Genomic DNA, 9,204 nt, shown 5'->3' on the forward strand with positions numbered 1-9,204 from the left:
TCTAGGTTGACAGTGAAAACTTCATCTTACCCTTAAGGTGTGGTCTGCCTCCACATCTGGAGGTTTTTAATCTCTTACAAAGAATTTTCCATAGATGCTTGGAAAAGCCATCTGTTCATTTTCCTTGTGTTTGTCTTCCCATCTAGACAATAGCCTTCTTGGAGAACAGTGACCTTATCTAACATTGATTTCCATTCTCCACTGTACTGAGCATAGTGCTTGGCAAAAAGGTGTTCCATGATATTTGAATCAATGTACAATAAACCTGCTATCTCAGTGAGTCCATACAGATGCAAAAAACAGATAACCAGGAGTGTCTCTGACCCTCTGTAAGTTGAATTCCTTGGGCAGTAGATGCTGAGATGGAGTTAGAAGTACAGGAGATTTATGGACCAACTAACCTGTAAAAGATAAAGGTGGGGAGGAAACAGGAATGGGCTGGGAAAGTATTCTGAGACTAGTGCAGATTCTGAGATTATTACCTGCTGCTGGCTGAATAGCTGAGGGTGATCCCTTAACCTGATAATCCTTTTATTGTTTACCAATCTTTACCTTTGATATATCTGTTTGCTTTGCTAAAGGGAAAATGTGTATTCCAGTAAATACAAAGCTCATGGGTTACAGAAATTCAGAGAGCCACTCCTCTAGAGGGTAAGATCTCCGCCTGGCTTTCCCCCATGCCTTCCAAATTTATATTTCTTGTCTATTGTATCCATTTATGTCATAGCCCCTTCTCCAGATCCTGAATCCTTGCTTCAAAAGTTTGTGGCAGGGAGACTTGGGTTGAGTGTGGGGTCTTAGAGCTGAGAACAGAGATGCTTGTCTTTGACCTGGACTGACAATAACAAGGTGCATTTGGAAGGTGACTTGGCAAGTGTAAGCCCAACTCCAATACAGGTACCTGGCATGTCCTGGCATGGAGGTTGCAATAACTTTGAAGATTACTCTCTGTCATGGATGGGGGAGGCAGGCCTATGAGAAGGAGAGACACCTGGTACAACTCTCCCATCTTAGCTGGGACATCGCACTATGATGTGGACGATGGAGGATCATCACTGGGTGTGTACTAGCCCTTGAGTATCCCTGTGTCCAAGGGATCAAGTCACTAAATAGCAAATGAAATTGAGAGAGAGAGAGAAGAAAAGAAAAAATAGCTTCATACTTTTAAAAGCATTTAAAATACATACCTTTAGAAGCACTTTTATCCTGCCTTGTGAGTGAACAAGGGGCCTCACAGTTTCACTTTACAGTGGTCCCTACAAGTTAAGTAGTCGGTCCTGCCGGGGCCACAACAGTAACTACCTAGGAGGTGTCTTTTGGCATCTGCCTGGGCTTCTTCCAACCTGTTCTCCACACGGCGGACAGAGTCAGCACACCAAACCAAGTCCAATTAGGTTACCCCCTCGCCTCAGTTTCGGTCACTGATGCCTCCTCAGTGCTCTGGGGTAGAATTCTATAAAGCCTGGAGCAGACTTGATCATGCTTCACCCATTTACTACATCTGAAGACAGTTCCTCTCCATGCAATCAGCTTCCTGCCTTCTCTCCCTAGAGGCACTGTAAGGTCCCCAGGAGTACCCTGGACCAGTGGGAGTTGGGGATCAATGATCTGCCTCTCTTTCCTCTCAGTGGGGCAGATATGAGTATGTTATAAATTACAGCAGGCCAGAGGTTGGAAGGGTGGGACAAAATAGGATTAATCAGTTAACAACTGATAGAATTGAGCTCCCAACAGAAATCCAAATAGTACTGCCCCAGTATTGCTTTCCTCTCCCTTTCTCTTTCCTCTGCCCTCACTGAGCACTCTGGAATCAACTCCTAATTAAACTACCTGAATCCAACCAATTCCTGTCTGCTTCTCAGGGACTGAAACCACATCTGGCCCCTTCTCCCCTCTAAACTCATCTTGCACTGTTCTCCCTCTGCTCCTTTGAGTTATGGTGGCCTTGCCCTGCTCTTTCCCCCCATGGCCTTCCTCTTTCTTTCTGAAACGCTCCCTGCCCTGTTTTTTCATCCTGATACCTCCTTCCTAGTTAACTCTTACCCACCCTTCAGATCTCAGTCCCCATGGGGGCTGAAAAAGCCCTTCTTGATTCAGAGTCATAGATAGTTTCTTTCATGATACAATTTCAGAGCCTCTGTTTCTTCTGCATCTGATAGCTTAGCTAAGCTTCCTGAGAGTAATGACAACATGCCTTATTGATTTTCATTTTTTTCTCTGAAACCATCACAAAGCCTGGATCATTGTTGGTGCCCAATACATATTTACTAAAAGCAAAATGAGTCCAAAGATCTTTTAAAATTGTTACAGAGACCACTCACAATGGGCAGGGCCTTCATTCAGCTATGTGACTTTGGGCAAGTTTCCTAAACTCTCTGAGTCTCAACTTCCTAATGTGAAAAAGGGGATAATAATAGCCTGTATGTTTTAGGGTTCTCATAAGAATTAAATTAGGTAATGCAGGTAAAGTGCTTTGGAGGGTGTGTGGCACATAATAAGTGCTAATTAAAATGTTAGGCTTGTTTCTCTCCATCTACACAGTTTGTGAGAACTAGGGATTATATGGAAGCATGATTATGAGGTGGGACATAAAATAAATGAGAAAAGGTAAAAATGATGGATTCAGTGTGTCTGAAAAGAAAGATGCAGGGTTATGAAATGCCACACCAAGAATAAACAGAGGGAGTCCCCAGGACATTCTGACGGACTCTTCTCCTTCTTCACTGAATATAGGATAAGAGAAAAATTTGATAAATGTTAGCATGTTAGGTATGTTAGTTGTAAAGTAAAATTTCCATTAGTAACCCAAGTTTAATGCTGTTTCCCACTAATTTCTCTCGTTTCTTAACCGTTGTCTTGATAATTTGGTCACCATTTGTCTCCATATCAGTGTCTGTGTTGCAAGAGATGTGATGTGTCATTGAAAACTGACATCAATGTTTCAGGGCAGTGCATTGGTTTCTATTCAGGCGTCAGGCCATGGTACATCCTGTCTTTGCGTGTGTTCTTTTTCATGTGTTCTCCAGATGAGCAATTAACAGTTAAGTATAAATTTTAGTGCTTTTTAAAGATGAGGAAATCTTAGACATTGAGACATACTTGTGACGTGAATTCTTTGATATGATTAAAAGTTGAGATGTGTGCACTGTTGCCTGGGACTTCAAAATCTACACCCTGAAACATTTTATTTTTGGCTGTTAATTTCAGTTGTGTATTTATTTCATATATGTTGTATTTATTTTGCATTTAAGCATTTCATATTTCTATTCTATTATATGTGTGTTTATTGATTATTTAGACAGTTAATAAATACTCATTGGGCATCTTCTTTTTTTTATTGCTTAAAGTATTACAAAGGGTATTACATATGTGCCCATTTTTTCCCCTGGTGGTCTAGTGGTTAGGATTTGGTGCTCTCATTGGGCATCTTCTATGTGGAAAGAGTAATGCAAGAATTCAGAGAAGAATTGGAGGTGTTTCCAGGTCCAGAGAGCCTCATTCTGACAGGAGAGTGAAGAATCTAGAGCACAAATAATTCCTGACTTGATTAAATATTATTTAGCACTTGCTATGCTACAGGCACTGTTGTAGGCACTGGCAACATAGTCTTAAAAAAACAACAGCAAGGTCTTCCCCTGGGTGGTGTGGCTTAGTTGGTTGGGCATTGCCCCATGCACTGGGTCCATTCCCAGGCTACATGACCAGGCTACAGGCTTGGTCCCCAGTGCAGGAGGCAGCCAATTGATGTTTTGCTCACATCAATATTTCTCTTTCTCTCTCATTCCCCTTTCTCTAAAAATCAATAAGCTATTTATTTTTAAAAAAACAACAACCCACCAGCAAAAAGGTTCTTTATTGGAGCATAAAGTATATAATTTCAGATTATATATGATAAAATTTCATAAAAGAGGAATACCAAAAAACTGCAAGTTTAGAAAGGAAAGAGCACATTCATCCAGGAAACTTTCAGGGAGGAGATGGATCTCAGCTAAATGACAGGCATCTGACAGCTTAATAATAGGCCCAAGGTTTTCTAGAAGAGGGGGTACAGAGATTCTGATTCCTAATTCCAGTGTATGAGGGGATTTTCCCACACCACATGCACTGCTAGGTGTCCTAAAATCCATTCAGTTCTGATACTATTGTTAAACAAAAATGTTAACTTCTATGGATAAATATTCTTTTAAAAGAAAGGGTTTATTAGGCCATTGCTAGCCAACAAATAAAAATTAAAAATAAAAAGGAACTGGTTTTGGAGCATGGAGTCTAAACCACCAGCAGCATGGCTAAGTAGAAAAGACAGACATGTTCCTGTCCTAGAGTTTTGTAAGTATTTCATACATCAAGTTGCGGGGCGGGGGGGGAGAGGGAGGTGTTGGGGGGGAGATGTAAGCTGTTCTGAAAGAATTTACATTAGCTATAGACAAAGGGGATGGGGGAAGGTTTAGTGGGACTAGTTCTGTGATGGGCATAGCAGATTTCACAAAACTCCTATGTAAGTAAAAAATGTCTGGCCTGCTGTAATTTAGAACATCTCAGAATTTGCTTGTCACCATCTACTTGAAGATTCCATTAGATTACACAAGTTAGGGGCTCAGTCCCACAAGACCATCCTCCACTTCTGATATCAAAATCAGGCTGTTTCCTGCACTTCTGACCACCTGGCTATAATCAGAGGCTCCCATAACCCCCACTTTAGGTTTAATAATATCACAGGGGGCCTGAGGGTTTGACTCCTGAGCATTCATGGATCTCAGGAAACCTGTTTACTCACTAGATTACTGCTTTATTACAAATGATATTGAAGGGTATTACTCAAGAGCTAGATGAAGGGATTCATAGGGTGATGTCCCAAACAAAAGAGCTTGTGTTTCTGGTGGGGTTTGGAGTTGGGGTTTCCACTGTAGGACGCAGAAGCGTTCTGGTTCGCCAGCCTGGAAGATCTCTGAACTCCATCGTTTTGGAGTTTTATGGAGGCTTCATTACATAGACATGATTGATTCAATCATTGGCCATTGGTGCTTGACTCAACCTCCAGCCCCTCTCCTGTCTGCTGGAGGCCAGGGGTTTGGGATTGAAAGTTCCAGTTCTCTAACCACATGATCGGTTTCCCCTGGCAACCAGCCTTGATTCTTAGGTGTTTCCCTAGTCACCTGATTAACATAGCAAAAGATACTTTTTATCACTCTCAATCTATAGGAAATTCTAAGGGTTTTAGGAGCTTTGTGCCAGGAAGATTGAAGAACAAATATATATTTCTTATTATTAATCATAATATCATAGGGGGCCTGAGGGTTTGAACACTTGAGCCCTGTCTAGGGAATTGTAAGTCATCAATTAAAGAGTCAACCACAAAAAAAGAGTGGAGAGAAAGCTATAGAGCAGGGTTTCTTAGCCTCACTATGACATACTAGGCTGGATCATTCTTTTTTGTAGAGGTCTGTCGTGCATTGTGGGATATTTAGCAGCACCCCTGGCTCTGTTCATTAGATGCCAATAAGTTGCATGCCATCAATTGTGACCATCAAAAATGTCTCCAGATGTGGCCAAATGTCCCCTGGAGGTCACAGCGGCTCTCCTTGAGGATGACCACAATAGAGTGAGTGAAACCAGATGGTGAGGGCCCTTAACTACCACAGTAAGAAGAACTGATTTCAATTGGATGGAAAGGGCCTATCAATATCATCTAAAGGATTTAGCTGTTAGATTATGTATCAGATTGAAATCTGTAGATATGGAAAGGTTGAATGGGGTGGTTATTGAAGAAGAACTGGTACTAAGAGATTAACAAGGTTGTGAGAGGAAGAGAAAAAAATGAAGTGGGTAATAGAAATTATATGCTTGCCTACCTTTCCTCAGTTGTTTCCAAGTATTTTTCATCTATTGTAGTTTGTTTTATTGTTCTGATGGAAATGCTGAAGGCTGAAATTTACTCTTATTTACTCTTTGAGGGGAGTTATAAAAATAATCTCAAATCATTTCTTTATTATAGGTAAAACAGGTTTCTTAAGGGACACTTCTGCCTTGGGGAAGTGAAGAGTATAAAATTTTTTAATCATCTGGGTTGTCTTGGGACAATGGGAAATTGAAGAGCAAGAGTTTTAATCCCTTCAGGACACCCAGGTTCCTAACTGGCAAGAACCACCACCAGGGAGCCCTTATCTTTCCAACTGTAAATTCAGCCATCTTTATAGAAAACTTGGGAAAGGCAACTGTACATCCATTCTGTAGTATGGGATGTGTGTGCGTGTGCCTGTGTGAGTGTGTGTGTGTGCAATTACTTCCTCCTGCCTTATACCATTAGGGCTTGGATTTGTTCTGCATGCCCCTTCAGGGTTCTCTGTTTTAGAGTGTTCGTAAGCAGGAAATATGGAAACCTGTGGTTTCCAAACCCAGTACTTCTGCTGATACACTGTGGGATGTTGGGCAAACCATTTAACCTCCCCGTGCCCCTGATTTAAGTTATTGAGAATGAGGAAGCAAGATTCCATGAAATATTTAACTTTCAAAATACATTGTGGTCAAAGAGATTGAGCGTCCTGGCTAATTGGCTCTCTCTTAGCTAAGCTCCCATTTCTATGTTATGATCAAACCTTAGATTGTGGTGGAGTCAACACCACTCAGTGCCTGTCTGTGCCTTTACCACAAGTCTGATCTTGAGCCTGGCTATGTGGGTCTAAAGCTTAGCCTTTAATAAGCTCTCTCCAAATCCTTCCTGAGGCTCTGCTACTGGGGAGCACAGTGTAAGATGCCAGGGGAAAAATAAAAAAGAAAACACCCGAATAATCTAGTGGGCAGAGCGAGCTTTTAGCAATAAGTTCTCTGCTCTGCTCAGATAATTGATCTTTAGGCTTAAAGGAACTTGATTTGTTATTTGTTTTTTACACATTTTTTTTTGGTTTTAACTCAACATATACTATTGATTAATGATTGTTAAGAGCCAAGAAATGGGCATTTAGCAGAAAACAAAAAGCAAATGTTGTCACGGATGCTACAAATATTTGTAGTTTTTTGGTGATGCTAGAGAATTAAAAGAAACAGTGGTAGTGAAGAAAGGATGTTGGGTTTTTTAATCTTTTAGGTAGGGTGATCAGAGGAGGCATTTCTGAAGAGGTGATATTTGAGCAGTAACCTGAAGGCAATGGGAGAGGGAATGTCAGTCACAGCACCCCAGGCAGAGGAGTACAACAGTAAAAAAGGTTCTGAGGTGTGTTTGCTGAAGTCCAGACTATGGCCATGAACATGCTGAGGAACATCCTGTGATGCTGAGATATGAGCAAAGGTGCCCAGGTATTCTGATATCCTTTTCTGCTTTTTCCTTTCTGTATTCAGAAATGTGCAAAATACCCGTTGCCCTGTAGGCTAGTGGGAGAAGCTGGATTGTGGTTCCAGGTAGATCAACCAACTTGAAAATAGAAATCCACGAAGAAACTGCTGAATGATATAGCTTGGTGTCTACTGGAATAAAAAATTATCATACAGCCAACAGAAATGGATTGGGGCTGGAAAATTGGTGACTGAAAGATATTTGAGAATTATGGTTACCTTCTGTGAATAGCAGCACCAGGACGTGTGATACATTGATGGTTTTCTTGGCCCAGGGACTCCAGAGAAGTTCTGCAATAAGTAACAAGTGGCTCCAAGGCTGTGATGTTTAATTTCCTTTTAAATGGGGACCATGTCTTCACTTACTGGCACCTCTCACTGCAGAAAGCACAGTACTAGAAAAATCATCAGCACATATTTAATGTTCATTGAATGAATGTGTTGCAATTGCATCACAGACTCAGGCATCTGGTGCAGCTGGAGAGAATCTTGGGGGAGCTTCAGGTCCTGGCCCATGCTTATTAAACTATGAGTTAGCTTTAAGGCCAATATATGGAAAAGAATTTCTAGACTCATATCAGGATGAACTCAGTAGTCATAAACCAATCATTTGTCGTAAACTGGACAGCAGAAACATTGTCCTGAAGAAGAATTGCTACCAGAGCTGTAGTAGTCACAGGATTCTGGTCTCACATTCACAATGACTTTTTGATGACTACATTCCTAAAACATCTGTATGCTTGCCAAAATTGAGAAACACATTAGAGAACATGGTTTGTTTCTATCTTTGTATGCCTGCGAGATCTCACTGTCTAGTAGAATATTCCAGCTGCCATTTTTGGGAAATGATTATATTTTACATCAATCTATTTATTTTGAAAGATCTGAAATAAAGGTGATTTCTCAGAATTACTTGGAAAAAAGTCTAAGTAAATACTAGAACTTCTTTATTTTCCATAATTCTTCACTGTCCTTATATCATCATCATCATCATCATCATCATCATCATCATCATCATCATCTCTCTTCCTTCTCTTCTTCTTTCTCCTCTTCTTCCTACCACTATTTTGATTTTTCAATTGCTTATAGTGACCTTTTGTCAATTTTCTTTTAAAAACGCTATTGAATATCCTTTGCCATAGGGTAAGTTAATGGATTGCTTATTTTATTTCAAAGAAGACTAATGATTCAAATCTTGTTTATAGAAGTAATAGTACACCTGGTCATACAGAGCTAATACTATAACCCTACTGTTCTGTAAACTAGAAATGCATGTATTTGCTATTGTCTGAAATATCTTACTTGCTTTGTGACCTTGGACACATTATTTATCTTCTCTGATTCTCATTATCGTATGTAAAATGGGGCAAATAATAACCACATCAGAGGTTGTTCTTAAAATTGTCCAAGATAATATATGCATACCTTTAAATCCTCTGCCTGGTACAGGTTGGGGTTCAATAATGAAGAGATGGAATCATTAGCTATGATAATAAATAAAACTGGAAAAAAGAAAGATAACTGTAAGATACAGTTTATCAACAGTAATAAGCACACTGCTTAACTATGTATAAATTCAAAGAACTCCTAAGTAGACTAAGGTCTTCAGAAATAGACTTGGCCTCCACAGTTTGGACTGGTATAGGTTAAGTGGCTTAAACATTTATTATTATTATTATTATTACTAGGGGCCTGGTGCACGAAATTCGTGCACTGGGTGGGGGTGAGGGGGAGTGTCCCCTCTCACATACTGGGAGCCCTCAGGCATTAACCCCCATCAATCTCCAATCGCAGGATCGGCCACTTGCCTAGGCGTCAGGCCTGGGCAGGGGCCTTCATTTCCCCCCCATCACTGGTTCTGCGCCCAGCCCAGGTCTC

The sequence above is a fragment of the Myotis davidii genome, unplaced genomic scaffold, assembly GCF_000327345.1.
Source record: "Myotis davidii unplaced genomic scaffold, ASM32734v1 scaffold46, whole genome shotgun sequence".
NCBI lineage: Eukaryota > Metazoa > Chordata > Mammalia > Chiroptera > Vespertilionidae > Myotis > Myotis davidii.